Source organism: Lagenorhynchus albirostris, chromosome 6 (genome assembly GCF_949774975.1).
Source record: "Lagenorhynchus albirostris chromosome 6, mLagAlb1.1, whole genome shotgun sequence".
Lineage (NCBI taxonomy): Eukaryota > Metazoa > Chordata > Mammalia > Artiodactyla > Delphinidae > Lagenorhynchus > Lagenorhynchus albirostris.
In genome coordinates, this window is record NC_083100.1 from 24,672,286 (window position 1) to 24,687,639 (window position 15,354).

The window sequence follows — 15,354 nt, forward strand, 5'->3', positions numbered from 1 at the left end:
AATAAACAAATATTTAAAAGAATATTAAATGAATGAACTGGCATGATTTAAAACTTGGTGTTTACTGTTACCCCTTCTCATATATATTGCTTATTGACATGATGCATTATTTTATGTTTTACTTATCAAGGATGCTTAAAGTTCATAGTACTGAAAATACTTGATCTTTTCTGTCAAAGTGTCTTGCAGCCCACTGCCCTTAAATCTCTCTGCCAACTTGTTTCTAATATACCTCATTCTCCCTAGCTTGCTGACTATTCTCTCACGTGATAAATAACTCTGCCTTATCAAGGGCAGTTGGAAAGGCCCCTTTTACATATCTCATAAATTTTAGCCAGGTGCCACTGATGTGAGATTAATGTAATGGCACCATGGCAAGCACTCAGGCTTGTCTTAATTATGCTAAGGTTGCCGGTTCACCGTTTCTCTTCATCTGTCTCCTGCTTTTGGGAACACTAAACACTATGTCATTAGAGTGTCTGTTCCACAACATTGGATCTTTGCATTTACAAAGTCATCGGATGGCTTATGACATAGCTTTTCTAAGAAATTAAATTAAACAAATAATGAAAACAAAAATTAGGGGTAAAGTGACCGAAAAAGAAAAGGTGTGACATTGTAATCAGAGAAGAAAAGAACCCTCTGTGTTTCATGGTGATTTTCCTCTGACCAATGAGTTACTTACCCAATCACAGGGAACACTTTGGCTCTGGGTGATCTCAGGTATGAATAATTATGAGGTTTCTTTACTTTTAAGAATAAAGACCCTTCATGTACGCTATTGGCCACGATCCATGGGCACATTCTCAGAAACCTTTCTTCACATCCTCCCTTCCCTTTGCGAATGACTAGTTTCCAGGGGGAGGCTATCTCTAAGCCATATGTCCTACATGGGTGTTTAATTACCTCATCTATTTTTGCTTAAATTCCCCATCTACTTTCCAAAAGGCATGCCAGCTTAGTATCTTGTTGAATTTTGGAATAAAAACAGATTACTGCCATGGGTTTTCAAATTTGTGAAGATTTGTTTTGATTCTGCTCTGCAGATATTAATATGCTTTTTTATGAGGGAACAGATATCTGAAGTGTCATCTTCCCTTAATTCCTTAATTCAAGTCAAAATCCTTTTTGAATGACTGCTGTGTTCCAGGGGCTCTGCTCAGCCATGGGGAGACATATAAATAAAAAGCAGTCAAACTCAAGGCCCTTGGGATAAAGATAATCTTTTGTCTGTGCTGAAATAATTTGAGAGAATAATGCTTTGATTAATTACATGAACCCTGGAACCACATTTCTTAAGTTTAAAACCTGCCTCCACCACATACTAGTTATGTGACCTCCGACAAGTTAGTTAACATTTTTGTGCTTCATTTTCTCATCTTCAGTATATGAGTAATACTATTACTAACCTGCTAAAGTTATTTTAAGGACACAGGAAGAATGGAAAAGCACATGTATCCGTGGCTGACTCAGTAAGTGCTATAGGGTGTTTTCTATTACTATGTGGACTCCTCCTAAGCCGCTGTTTCACAGTGCACCTCTGTGTGTTTGCTTCTGCAAGCATTTGAATGTTAATCATTAGTCAGAATTTAAAAAAAAAAAACCCACAAAACTCAATGTATTCAATAGGTATCACTGCAGATTTTCTATTTATTTTATGAAAGAATGAAAACTATAAAATTAGATATCGTTATAAGCACAACTGGAAAGTAAAAATAGAATTTTTATTTCATGTAATGGTCTTGCAACTAGGTGAAAACTAATAATAATAACGAGAACTTTCTTATATTTCCATAATGTCAGCCATTGGGCAATGTGTCTGGAGTGGAGAATCATATTTTTCTTTCTCTTTTCAGAAAAGATAAATGGATATTGTGAAGTTATACTGTATTGGTCAGGAAATGCACATACTTAAACTTGTAATAATGATCCTCACTATTCAGTGAACATATGTAAGTATTTCAATAAACAACATACATATTTATATAAATATTTTGGCCATCTTAACTTGCCAAATAAGTCAAATATATGACTTTTATGGTTGGGACTTTATTTAATAATTTAGGAAACTATATTTGACAGCTGATATGAATAAAAGCATGTTATTTTCAAATAGTCTCATTTACTATTTTTAAAACAAATCATGAATTCTAAGTTCAATGGATTTTTTTCTTAGTTTCACATAGAGGAGTGAAAAATATTAATATGTAATTCTAAAAACAGAATCATTTCTACCCAACCCAAAAAGGATTTGATTTCATAATGTTATAGATTGTAGAATCAAATATTAAAACTTAAATTACTGGTATTATTCTTGGTAATTACTGCAAGATGACCTGTTAGTCAACTCATGTACTCCTAGTGACTTAACTCAAAATGTAATTTTACTCTTGTTTACTTTATAGTCTTATGCTAATCAGGTGACTCTGTTTCAACCTGGTACTATGCCAAATGGATCAGATGACTCTAAGGTCACTATAGGAGGGAAAAAGTAGGAGCATGGGAGGGGCCACTTCTTTGGGCCTGGAAGTGACCACATCACATCGCTCACAATTCATTGGCCACAACTTAATTATATGGTCCTATCTAACTGTACAGAAGAGTAAAAGAAAAAGTCTTTTTTTTGTCTCTTAGTTTTGTCTCTATTTCAGAATCCTTTAACTTCTGTCCATTACTATTTTTTTTTATGATCCAGATACTTTGGCTATATGTCAGAACTAAATTCAACACCATTTTGGCAAAGTGTGTGTGGGTGTGTTTGTGTGTGTGGGTGTGTATACATTTTACTGTTGCAAAAAGATAAAATACTTCTATGATACCAATTGATGTATCTATTTTTCATATTTATTGCAGTTCAGTTAAATTAATAAATACTATAACATAGATTTAAAGCTTCAACAAATTTTGATCTATGTGTTGCTAGGAGTGGAAATTATTTTATTCACAAAATTCAACTTTAGTTATCTACACAATGTTTACTTCTCATCAGCTTCTCATCAGTGGAAGCCTCTTCTCACTTGTCTTTGAAAAGTTTCCCCCAAAAAGTGGAGATATTATTGTATCACTTAAAAACAAAAAAAGGCTTCAGTGTCTCCTATTGTAATATCTCTTAATGCACACCACCTTGATTAGTTCTATTTCCTACTCTTTTGGCCTTCCGTGATAGCTTCTGCTTCCCATGAGAATATATCTGACCTGTGTCTCATTATTTTTGGTCCCTCTTGGGTGATTTAAACCAACCTGATAATCTAATTTATTTTAAAAACTATTAATAAATTAACTCACTGTCTGAAGAAGTATATCATGTAGCTGAAAGCCTAGTACAGTATGAAAAATCTTACTAAATCCATCCACTTACATACCAAGTCTTTATCGAGTACCTCTTACTGGGTATTACATGCTATGTAGTGTTGAACACAAATGTAAAGAAAAAAAAAAGACCCTTTGCTCAAGGAGTTTATAATTTCCTTGCAAAATAGGGTGCTTTTCAATTAATTATAACAAAAGCAGAGTCTGGATAAGTATGACAGTAGCATAGATAAAATACAGTTGAAGTTCTGAGAAGGAACAAAATACTTCTCATTGAGGTAATGAGACAAGGCTTCATGGGAAAGGAAACATGAGATGGATGTCCATTGATGGGTGTTATTTAACATATAGAACATTTCTAAGTAAAGAAATACCATGGTTAGCAGCTTAAAGGCATACGAATATTTCCCATATATCAAGAACAGTTGCATATATATGTTCAGCTTTTTGAATAATGGGATATAGGAACATGGTGATGAAAGATATGTGTCACAAAATTTGGTTGAGTCCAATCGTAGAAACATTTCCTGAGTGTCAATTCAGATTTTATAAATGGTACACTTTCAACACTGGGTCACTACTGATTTTTTACCATAATCTTATATTTGCCCTATGAACACATAGATAAATCATGGATATTGGAGAATACTGTGGTTGCGTGGGATAAAACCTGTGTGAAGCTCTGCTTTGCACATTCCGAAGTTTTTGCGCCAAGCTTAGGTCTTTTAAAAAATGGTAATTAGGGGCTTCCCTGGTGGCGCAGTGGTTGAGAGTCCCCTGCCGATGCAGGGGACGCGGGTTCGTGCCCCGGTCTGGGAAGATCCCACATGCCGTGGAGCGGCTGGACCCGTGAGCCATGGCCGCTGAGCCTGCGCGTCCGGAGCCTGTGCTCTGCAATGGGAGGGGCCACAACAGTGAGAAGCCCGCGTACCACAAAAAAAAAAAAAAAATGGTAATGAGGAATTAATCTCAATCCTTATAAAAAATTGGCCTCTTAAATTTGGCATATGACCTCATTTTTACTATATGAAAAATATTGAGAAATTTATCTGAGCTAAACTTTTAGAGCATCTGGCTTTTGCTTCTCTTGTTTTGCCTTCTGCTCCCTCTAAAGCAGAGTGTGGCAATGTATAAACCTGACAGCACTCTCCTCAAACATTTGTTGGTATTATTACTAAATCTACCTGGAGGAATTCCAGATTTAAATGTAGAGTTCATACTTGTGAACTTTTATCAAGAAATGTCTATTGGTAAGTGACTCTGGTTCTTCACTTGCTTATTAGAACAAGAGAGACTACTAAAGGAAAGGAAGTGCATTGGCAATTGTAAAAAATACCATTTTAGAAGAAATACATAGCTCACGGTGATATTTTCCAGTCACTGAGATCATGATGTTGCTTTGTGATTTGGGGGAAATTAATTTTAACCAGTAGGAAAACATTAAAGATATCGTGAGACATCTTTGACCATCACTTTGAGTTAAATTGAGTACATATACTAATTAAATGCACAAATAATCTCTAAGGGCAGAGTCTAAACCGGAATTATTATGAGACCCATTGATATCAGTTGATAGCAAATTCATATGCTCTTATGGATCTGGTTCATGCAAATCACCTGTCTTTTCCCACTTATGAATAAGTGTGAACATGTATGGCTAGAGTTGCATCCCAATTTTCTATTTCTTGAAGGTGTGAATTAAGCATAACTGTCATAAAGCATGCTCATTGGTCTACTCTCCTAGCTCAGCCTCTGATTTCTCCCTGACATTCTGTTTTCTGGAGATGTGGGTAAATAGCATTAAGATGAATAAGCAATGAGTGTACTTTCCAACTGTACAGCTGATTACAATAATATTAAAAGGGCAAGTGACTTTTTTGAACTCTAGAAATTCATGCAGTGGTATGGTAACATATCCTTATAGTTTTCTGGGCATTTATGCTCTCTCCTTTGAGTACCCCATTTGTGTTGATTTTGCATATTAATCATGTACCTTATGTAACAGAAAGAATTTTTCAAACACATGTACTTTTTTTTTTTTTACCACACTTTAAATGATTATATTATTGCAAAAACAAAAGTGCTAATGGCTTGTTGAAAGCATGTTTCAACCTTTGAATAAGACCTTCAAAAAACAGAAAGGTCAATATAAATTAGGTAAACTGAACTAATTCCTTCTTTGAATGAAAGATTAAGACAAAAGTTAAGCTTTCTAGAATTCTTTTAATTGACTGCCATTGTTTCTTTCTAATATTATTGTTCAATAAAAAAGGGTCAAAATGTGACAATGTGACTAATTTATAATGCTTTAACAGAAAAAAATTTCAACTCAGTATCACTTCTAGCTATGGAAATAGAATAGGGCTTGACATGCTATATAACCTAAGGATCAAATCTACCTGCCACCTGTTTTTGTAAATAAAGTTTTTTTAAATTGTAATTTACCCTTTAAAAATTAATTTATTTTTATTTAGGTATAATTGACATACACCATTATTAGTTTTAGGTGTGTAACATAATGATATATATTTGTATATACTGCAAAATGATCACCACAATAAGTCTAGTTAACATCTGTCCCTGTACATAGTTACAGATTTCTTTTTCTTGTGATGAGAACTTTTACTCTCTTAGCAACTTTCAAATACGCACTACAGTGTCATTAACTGTGGTTGTCATGTTGTACCTTACATCCCTTAGACGTATTTATTTTATAACTGGAGGTTTGTAACTTGTGATTCACTTTGCCCATTTTGCTCATTCCTCACCTTCTGCCTCTGGCACCCACCAATCTGTTCTCTGTGTCTATGAACTTTCTTGTTTTGTTTGGTTTTGGTTTTGGTTTTGGTTTATATCCCACTTATAAGTGAAATGATATGGTATTTGTCTTTCTCTGTCTGTCTTACTTCACTTAGCATAATGCCCTCAAGATTCATCCATGTTGTGACAAATGACAAGATTTCATTCTGTTTTATGGCTAAAAAATATTCCACTGTATATATACACCACATGTTCTTTATCCATTCATTTGTCCCTGGACACTTAGGTTGTTTCCATATCTTGGCTATTGTAAATAATGCTGCAGTGAACAAGATACATGCTGGGGTTGCATGTATCTTTTCAAGTTAGTGTTTCATTTTCTTTGGCTAAATACCCAGAAGTAGAATTGCTGGCTCATATGGTAGTTCTATTTTTAATTTTTTTGTTCAACTTCTGTACTTATTTTCCATGGTGACTGCATGATTTACATTCACACCAACAGTGCACAAGTGTTCCTTTTTCTCCACATCCTCACCGACACTTGTTATTTCTTGTCTTTTTGAAAATAGCCATTCTGACAAGTGTGAGGTGATATCTCATTGTGGTTTTGATTTGCATTTACCTGATGATAGTGATGTTGGACATCTTTTCACATACCTGTTGACCATCTCTGTGTCTTCTTTAGAACATGTTATTCAGATCCTCTTCCTATTTTGCAATCAGATTATTTGTTTTTGCTGTTGAGTTGTATGAGTTCCTTATATATTTTGGATATTAACCCCTTATTAGATATATGATTTGCAAATATTTTTTTTCCCAGTCAGTAGGTTGCATTTTCATTTTGTTGATGATTTCCTTTGTTGTGCAGAAGATTTATAATGCTATAAATGCAAGTAGTCAAACTTGTTTATTGTTGCCTTTGCTCTTGGTATCAAATCCAAAAAGAAATCATTGCTAAGACCTCTATCAAGGAGTTTACTGCCTATGTTTTCTTCTAGAAGTTTTATGGTTTCATGTCTTACATGCAAGTCTTTAATCCATTTTGAGTTAATTTTTGTGTATGGTATAAGATAAAGGTTCAGTTTCATTCTTTTGCATGTGGCTGTGCAGCTTCCACTTATTGAAGGCACTACTGTTTCCCTATCATACATTCTTGATTCTTTTGTGGTAAATTAACTGATTATGTATGTATGGGTTTATATCTGGCCTCTATTATGTTCCATTGACCTATGTGTCTTTTTTGTGCCAATACCATACTGTTTTTGATTACTATAGCTTTGTAATATAGTTCAAAAACAGGACGTGTGATGCCTCCAGCTTAGTTCTTCTTTCTCAAGATTGTTTTGGCTATTCAAGGTCTTTTTTGATTCCATACATACTTCAGAATTGTTTATTTCTTTGAAAAATGCCACTGCAATTTATTTTTAATTTTTGAATTTTATTTTATTTATTTTTTTTATACAGCATGTTCTTATTAGTCATCAATTTTACACACATCAGTGTATACATGTCAATCCCAATTGCCCAATTCATCACACCCCCACCCCCTGCAGCTTTCCCCCCTTGGTGTCCATATGTTTCTTCTCTACATCTGTGTCTCAGTTTCTGCCCTGCAAACCGGTTTCTCTGTACCATTTCTCTAGGTTCCATATATATGCGTTAATATACGATATTTGTTTTTCTCTTTCTGACTTACTTCATTATGTATGACAGTCTCTAGATCCATCCATGTCTCAACAAATGACCCAATTTCGTTCCTTTTTATGGCTGAGTAATATTCCATTGTACATATGTACCACATCTTCTTTATCCATTCGTCTCTCGACGGGCATTTAGGTTGCTTCCATGATGTGTCTATTGTAAATAGTGCTGCAATGAACATTGGGGTGCATGTGTCTTTTTGAATCATGGTTTTCCCTGGGTATATGCCCAGTAGTGGGATTGGTGGATCATATGGTAATTCTATTTTTAGTTTTTTTAAGGAACCTCCATACTCTTCTCCATAGTGGCTGTATCAATTTACATTCCCGCTAACAGTGCAAGAGGGTTCCCTTTTCTCCACACCCTCTCCAGCATCTATGGTTTGTAGATTTTCTGATGATGCCCATTCTACCTGGTGTGAGGTGATATCTCATTGTAGTTTTGATTTGCATTTCCCTAATAATTAGTGATGTTGAGCACCTTTTTATGTGCTTCTTGGCCAACTGTATGTCTTCTTCAGAGAAATGTCTATTTAGGTCTTCTGCCCATTTTTTTATTTCATTGTTTGTTTCTTTAATATTGAGCTGCATGAGCTGTTTATATATTTTGGGGAGTAATTTTTTGTGCATTGATTCGTTTGCAAATATTTTCTCCCATTCTGAGGGTTGTCTTTTCGTCTTGTTTATGGTTTCCTTTGCTGTGCAAAAGCTTTAAAGTTTCATTAGGTCCCATTTCTTTATTTTTGTTTTTATTTCCATTACTCTAGGAGATGGATCAAAAAAGAGCTTCCTGTGATTTATGTCAAAGAGTGTTCTTCCTATGTTTTCCTCTAAGAGTTTTATACTGTCCGGTGTTACATTTAGGTCTCTAATCCATTTTGAGTTTATTTTTGTGTATGGTGTTAGGGAGTGTTCTAATTTCATTCTTTTACATGTAGCTGTCCAGTTTTCCCAGCACCACTTATTGAAGAGACTGTCTTTTCTCCATTGTATATCTTTTTGCCTCCTTTGTCATAGATTAGTTGACCATAGGTGCGTGCGTTTATCTCTGGGCTTTCTATCTTGTTCCGTTGATCTATGTTTCTGTTTTTGGCCTGTACCATGTTGTCTTCATTACTGTAGCATTGTAATATAGTCTGAAGTCAGAGAGTCTGATTCCTCCAGCTCCGTTTTTTTCTCTCAAGATTGCTTTGGCTATTCAGGGTCTTTTGTGTCTCCTTACAAATTTTAAGATGATTTGTTCTAGTTCTGCAAAAAATGCCATTGGTAATTTGATAGGGATTACATTGAATCTGTAGATTGCTTTGGGTAGTACAGTCATTTTCACAATATTTGTTCTTCCAATCCACGAACATGGTATATATCTCCATCTATTTGTATCATCTTTAATTTCTTTAATCAGTGTCTTATAGTTTTCTGCATACAGGTCTTTTGTCTCCCTAGGTAGGTTTATTCCTTGGTATTTCATTCTTTTTGTTGCAGTGGTAAATGGGAGTGTTTCCTTACTTTCTCTTTCAGGTTTTTCATCATTCGTTTATAGGAATGCAACAAATTTCTATGCATTAATTTTGTATCCTGCAACTTTACCAAATTCATTGATTAGCTCTAGTAGTTTTCTGGTGGCGTCTTTAGGATTCTTTATGTATGGTATCATGTCATCTGCAAACAGTGACAGTTTTACTTCTTCTTTTCCAATTTGTATTCCTTTTTTTCTTTTTCTTCTCTGATTGCCATGGCTAGGACTTCCAAAACTGTATTTAATAATAGTGGCGAGAATGGACATCCTTGTCTTGTTCCTGCTCTTAGAGGAAATGCTTTCAGTTTTTCACCATTGAGAATGATGTTTGCTGTGGGTTTGTTGTATATGGCTTTTATGATGTTGAGGTAGTTTCCCTCTATGCCCACTTTCTGGAGAGTTTTTTTTTTTTTTTTAATATTGAATGCTTCACGAACTTGAATGTCATCTTTGCACAGGGGCTGTGCTCATCTTCTCTGTATCATTCTAATCTCAGTATATGTGCTACCAAAGTGAGTACTGGAGAGTTTTTATCATAAATGGGTGTTGAATTTTGTCAAAAGCTTTTTATGCATCTATTGAGATGATCATATGGTTTTTATTCTTCAATTTTTTAATATGGTGTATCACATTGATTGACTTTGCGTATATTGAAGAATCCTTGCATCTCTGGGATAAACCCCAGTTGATCATGGTGTATGATCCTTTTAATGTGTTGTTGGATTGTGTTTGCTAGTATTCTGTTGAGGATTTTTGCATCTATATTCATCAGTGATATTGGTCTTTTATTTTCTTTTTTTTGTAGTGTCTTGTCTGGTTTTGGTATCAGGGTGATGGTGGCCTCATAGAATGAGTTTGGAGTATTCCTTCCTCCACAATTTTTTGGAAGAGTCTGAGAAGGATGGGTGTTAGCTCTTCTCTAAATGTTTGATAGGATTCATCTGTGACGCCATCTGGCCCTGGGCTTTTGTTTGTTGGAAGATTTTTAATCACAGTTTCAATTTCATTATTTGTGATTGCTCTGTTCATATTTTCTATTTCTTCCTGGTTCAGTCTTGGAATGTTATACCTTTCTAAGCATTTTTCCATTTCTTCCAGGTTGTCCATTTTGTTGACATAGAGTTGCTTGCAGTAGTCTCTTAGGATGCTATATATTTCTGCTGTGTCCATTGTAACTTCTCCATTTTCATTTCTAATTTTATTGGTTTGAGTCCTCTCCCTCTTTTTTTTTGATGAGTCTGGCTAATGGTTTATCAATTTTGTTTATCTTCTCAAATAACGAGCTTTTAGTTTTATTGATCTTTGCTATTGTTTTCGTGTTTCTATTTCATTTATATCTGCTCTGATCTTTTTGATTTCTTTCCTTCTGCTACCTTTGGGTTTTGTTTGTTCTTCTTTATCTAGTTCCTTTAGGTGAAAGGTTAGATTATTTGAGATTTTTCTTGTTTCTTGAGGTAGGCTTGTATAGCTATAAACTTCCCTCTTAGAGCTGCTTTTGCTGCATTCCATAGGTTTTGGATCGTCGTGTTTTGTCATTTGTCTCTAGGTATTTTTTTATTTCCTCTTTGATTTCTTCAGTGATGTCTTGGTTATTTAGTAACGTATTCTTTAGCCTCCATGCGTTTGTGTTTTTTACGTTTTTTTCCCTGTAATTGATTTCTAATCTCATAGCCTTGTGGTCAGAAAAGTTGCTTGATATGATTTCAGTTTTCTTAAGTTTACTGAGGCTTGATTTGTGACCCAAGATGTGATCTCTCCTGGAGAATGTTCTATGCACACTTAAGAAGAAAGTGTAATCTGCTGTTTTTGGATGGAATGTTCTATAAATATCAATTAAATCTATCTGGCCTATTGTGTCATTTAAAGCTTCTGTTTGCTTATTTAATTTCATTTTGGATGATCTGTTCATTGGTGTAAGTGAGGTGTTAAAGTCCCCCACTATTATTGTGTTACTGTCAATTTCCTCTTTTATAGCTGTTAGCTGTTGCCTTATGTATTGAGGTGCTCCAATGTTGGGTACATATATGTTTATAATTGTTATATCTTCTTGTTGGATTGATCCCTTGAACATTATGTCGTGTCCTTCCTTGTCTCTTGTAACATTCTTTATTTTAAAGTCTATTTTATCTGATATGAGAATTGCTACTCCAGCTTTCTTCTGATTTCCATTTGCATGGAATATCTTTTTCCATCCCCTCATTTTCAGTCTGTATGTGTCCCTAGGTCTGAAGTGGGTCTCATGTAGACAGCATATATATGAGTCTTGTTTTTGTCTTCATTCAGCAAGCCTCTGTCTTTTGGTTGGAGCATTTAATCCATTCACGTTTAAGGTAATTATCTATATGTATGTTCCTATGACCATTTTCTGAATTGTTTTAGGTTTGTTTTTGTAGACCCTTTTCTCCTCTTGTGTTTCCCACTTAGAGAATTTCCTTTAGCATTTGTTGTACAGCTGATTTGGTGGTGCTGAATTCTCTTAGCTTTTGCTTGTCTGTAAAGCTTTTAATTTCTCCATCGAATCTGAATGAGATCCTTGCCGGGTAGAGTAATCTTGGTTGTAGGTTTTTCCCTTTCATCACTTTCAGTATATCATGTCACTCCCTTATGGCTTGTAGAGTTTCCACTGAGAAATCAGCTGTTAACCTTATGGGAGTTCCCTTATATGTTATTTGTCATTTTTCCCTTGCTTCTTTCAATAATTTTTCTTTGTTTTAATTTTTGCCACTTTGATTACTATGTGTCTCGGCATGTTTCTCCTTGGGTATATGCTGTATGGGATTCTCTGCACTTCCTGGACTTGGTTGGCTATTTCCTTTCCTATGTTAAGGAAGTTTTCACCTATAATCTCTTCAAATTTTTTCTTGGGTCCTTTCTCTCTTTCTTCTCCTTCTGGGACCCCTATAATGCGAATGTTGTTGTGTTTAATGTCCCAGAAGTCTCTTAGGCTGTCTTCTTTTCTTTTCATTCTTTTTTTCTTTATTCTGTTCTGCAGCAGTGAATTCCACTATTCTGTTTTCCAGTTCACTTATGTGTTCTTCTGCCTCAGTTATTCTGCTATTGATTCCTTCTAGTGTAGTTTTCATGTCAGTTATTGTATTGTTCATCTCTGTTTGTTCTTTAGTTCTTCTAGGTCTTTGTTAAACATTTCTTGCATCTTCTTGATCTTTGCCTCCATTCTTTTTCCGAGGATCTGTATCATCTTCACTATCATTATGCTGAATTCTTTTTCTGTAAGGTTTCCTAGCTCCACTCACTTCATTTATTTGTTTTTCTGGGGTTTTATCTTGTTCCTTCATCTAGTACATGGCCCTCTGCCTTTTCATCTTGTCTATCTTTCAGTGAATGTGGTTTTTGTTCCACAGGCTGCAGGATTGTAGTTCTTCTTACTTCTGCTCTCTGCCCTCTGCTGAATGAGGCTATCTAAGAGACTTTTTCAAGTTTCCTGATGGGTGGGACCAGTGGTGGGTAGAGCTGAGTGTTGCTCTGGTGGGCAGAGCTCAGTAAAACTTTAATCCACTTGATTGCTGATGGGTGGGGCTGGGTTTTCTCCCTGTTGGTTGTTTGGCCTGAGGCAACCCAACACTGGAGCCTACCTGGGCCCTTTGGTGGGGTAATGGCAGACTCTGGGAGGGCTCACTACAAGTATTTCCCAGAACTTCTGCTGCCAGTGTCCTTGTCCCCACAGTGAGCCCCAGCTACCCCCCACCTCTGCAGGAGACCTTCCAACACTAGCACGTAGGTCTGGTTCAGTCTCACCTGGGGTCACTGCTCCTTCCCCGTGTCCCGATGTGCACATTACTTTGCGTGTGCCCTCCAAGAGTGGAGTCTCTGTTTCCCCCAGTCCTGTCCAAGTCCTGTAATCAAATCCCACTATCCTTCAATGTCTGATTCTCTAGAAATTCCTCCTCCCGTTGCCAGACCCCCAGGTTGGGAAGCCTGACGTGGGGCTCAGAACCTTCACTCCAGTGGGTGGACTTCTGTGGTATAAGTGTTCTCCAGTCTGTGAATCACCCACCCAGCAGTTATGGGATTTGATTTTACTGTGATTGTGCCCCTCCTACCATCTCATTGTCACTTCTCCTTTGTCTTTGGATGTGAGGTACCTTTTGTGGTGAGTTCCAGTGTCTTCCTGTCGATGATTGTCCAGCAGCTAGTTGTGATTCTGGTGTTCACACAAGAGGGAGTGAGAGCACGTCCTTCTACTCCACCATCTTGGTTCAGGGCCACAAATTTTGCTGCCACTGCAATTTTGATAGGGATTATATTGAATCTGTAGATTGCTTCAGTTAGTATGGATATTTTAACAATATTAATTATTCCAGTCCATGAGCATGAAATATCTTTATATCTCTTTGTGTCTCCTTTCTTTCTTGCCTCAATGTCTTATAATTTTCAGAGTAGAGGTATTTCACCTCCTTGGTTAAATTTATTCCTAGGAATTTTAATTTTTTTGATGCAATTGTAAATGGGATTGTTTTATTTTTTTTTATTTTTTTGAGGTACGCTGGCCTCTCACTGCTATGGCCTCTCCTGCTGTGGAGCGCAGGCTCAGGACGAGCAGGCCCAGTGGCCATGGCTCATGGGCCCAGCCACTCCGCGGCATGTGGGATCTTCCCGGACCGGGGCACGAACCTGTGTCCCTTGCATCGGCTGGCGGACTCCCAACCACTGTGCCACCGGGGAAGCCTGGGATTGTTTTCTTAATTTCTCTTTCTGATAATTTGTTACTAGTGAATAGAAACACAAAAAGTTTTTGTATATTGATTTTGTATGTTACAACTTTACTGAATTTGTTTTTTATGTCTAACAGGGTTTTTTCTGGAGTCTTTGTGTTTTTCTCTATATAATATCATGTCATCTGCAAACAGTGACAGTTTTACTTCTTCCTTTTAGTTTGGATTGCTTTTACTTCTTTTTCTTGTCTGATTGCTCTGGCTACAAAGAGCTATCAATAGTTTGACATTACTTTGTTCCCAATGAGATCTTGATTTTTGTGATATCAAATAGTATGCCATTGTTTCGAAAATATGTCTTATTTATCTTATTAAATCAGAGGATCTAATTTGGAAGTATAATCAAAACAATTTCTTTTTTTGAAAATTTTAGGGTATTATACCAAGAATTACAGTGAAATTCCTTGGCTAGATGATAACCTTAGGCACTGTCCTGCCCACCTCGTAACACCAGCTTTTGTGAGATAATGTTTATGGTTACCACTATGCTAACTAGAAACTGCATTGGACAGTTGATATGGTGGTGATGGTTAAGCCTTCTGTGCTGGAAAGATTTGTTTTATATTGGCCATGACACACTATTGATATTCATATAATTGTAAATAATAATTATTCTGTATTGATGTGGTTATCCCAAAATGTATTCTTGACCTACTAACAGTTCTCTAAGATGATAATTAAATTGCTATTGGGCTCTACAGTTATTACCTTGTGCCAGATCTAATGGTGCCAGTTATAGAAATGAGAATTTTGTGGGTTTTTTGGAAGGGGTGGTGCATTTTATTGAAGTGTATCACTGAAACATCTTATTTAAATCCTGAGTTTCTCTGCTAAAGCAGTCACCTCACATGTATACATTGAAATAAGCTAAGATAAACTGGCAACCTAGACCTATTCAAATATGTGTTACTGGGATATTTTTTACCTATGAGCTTGCCTCTATTATTATGTATCAGTATGTAGTTATATTCCCTAAATTTGTACTTGAAATATGCTAAATGGGTAATTTTCATGGGGAATTATTTTCTTTTTATTGATATCTTCTTTTCCCATGTTCTGATTTCATAAACATTATGGTTTATTGAAATGCATGTTCACAAAGCAGCTCTTCAATTTAGCTTTTCCCATTTGATTAAAGCTTGTTGAGCAAGAGGCAACTGAATTTGGTTGTATGTAATATTTTGGCATTTGTATACTCTGTGTATGCACAGCTGTAATTTAGAATAGCTCTGACTAGCATTTAATCATCTACACTGAATATTTAGATATTTGTTTATCAGCTAAATCTAGATTTCAAAGCCCCCAAACTTTAGGTACATACTAGGTACAAAATTAT

General features: G+C 35.8%; 1 protein-coding gene and 1 non-coding gene across 2 annotated transcripts in view; one reads left to right on the forward strand and one right to left on the reverse strand.

Annotated features, from left to right (window-relative positions):
* The window catches only part of ERBB4 (erb-b2 receptor tyrosine kinase 4), a 1,131,344-nt gene that overhangs the window by 275,039 nt on the left and 840,951 nt on the right, over nt 1-15,354 (forward strand). The window lies entirely within an intron of this gene.
* On the reverse strand, nt 9,699-9,805 carry LOC132522558 (U6 spliceosomal RNA). Its single transcript, XR_009541294.1, has one exon. It is a non-coding gene; the product is annotated as a U6 spliceosomal RNA (small nuclear RNA).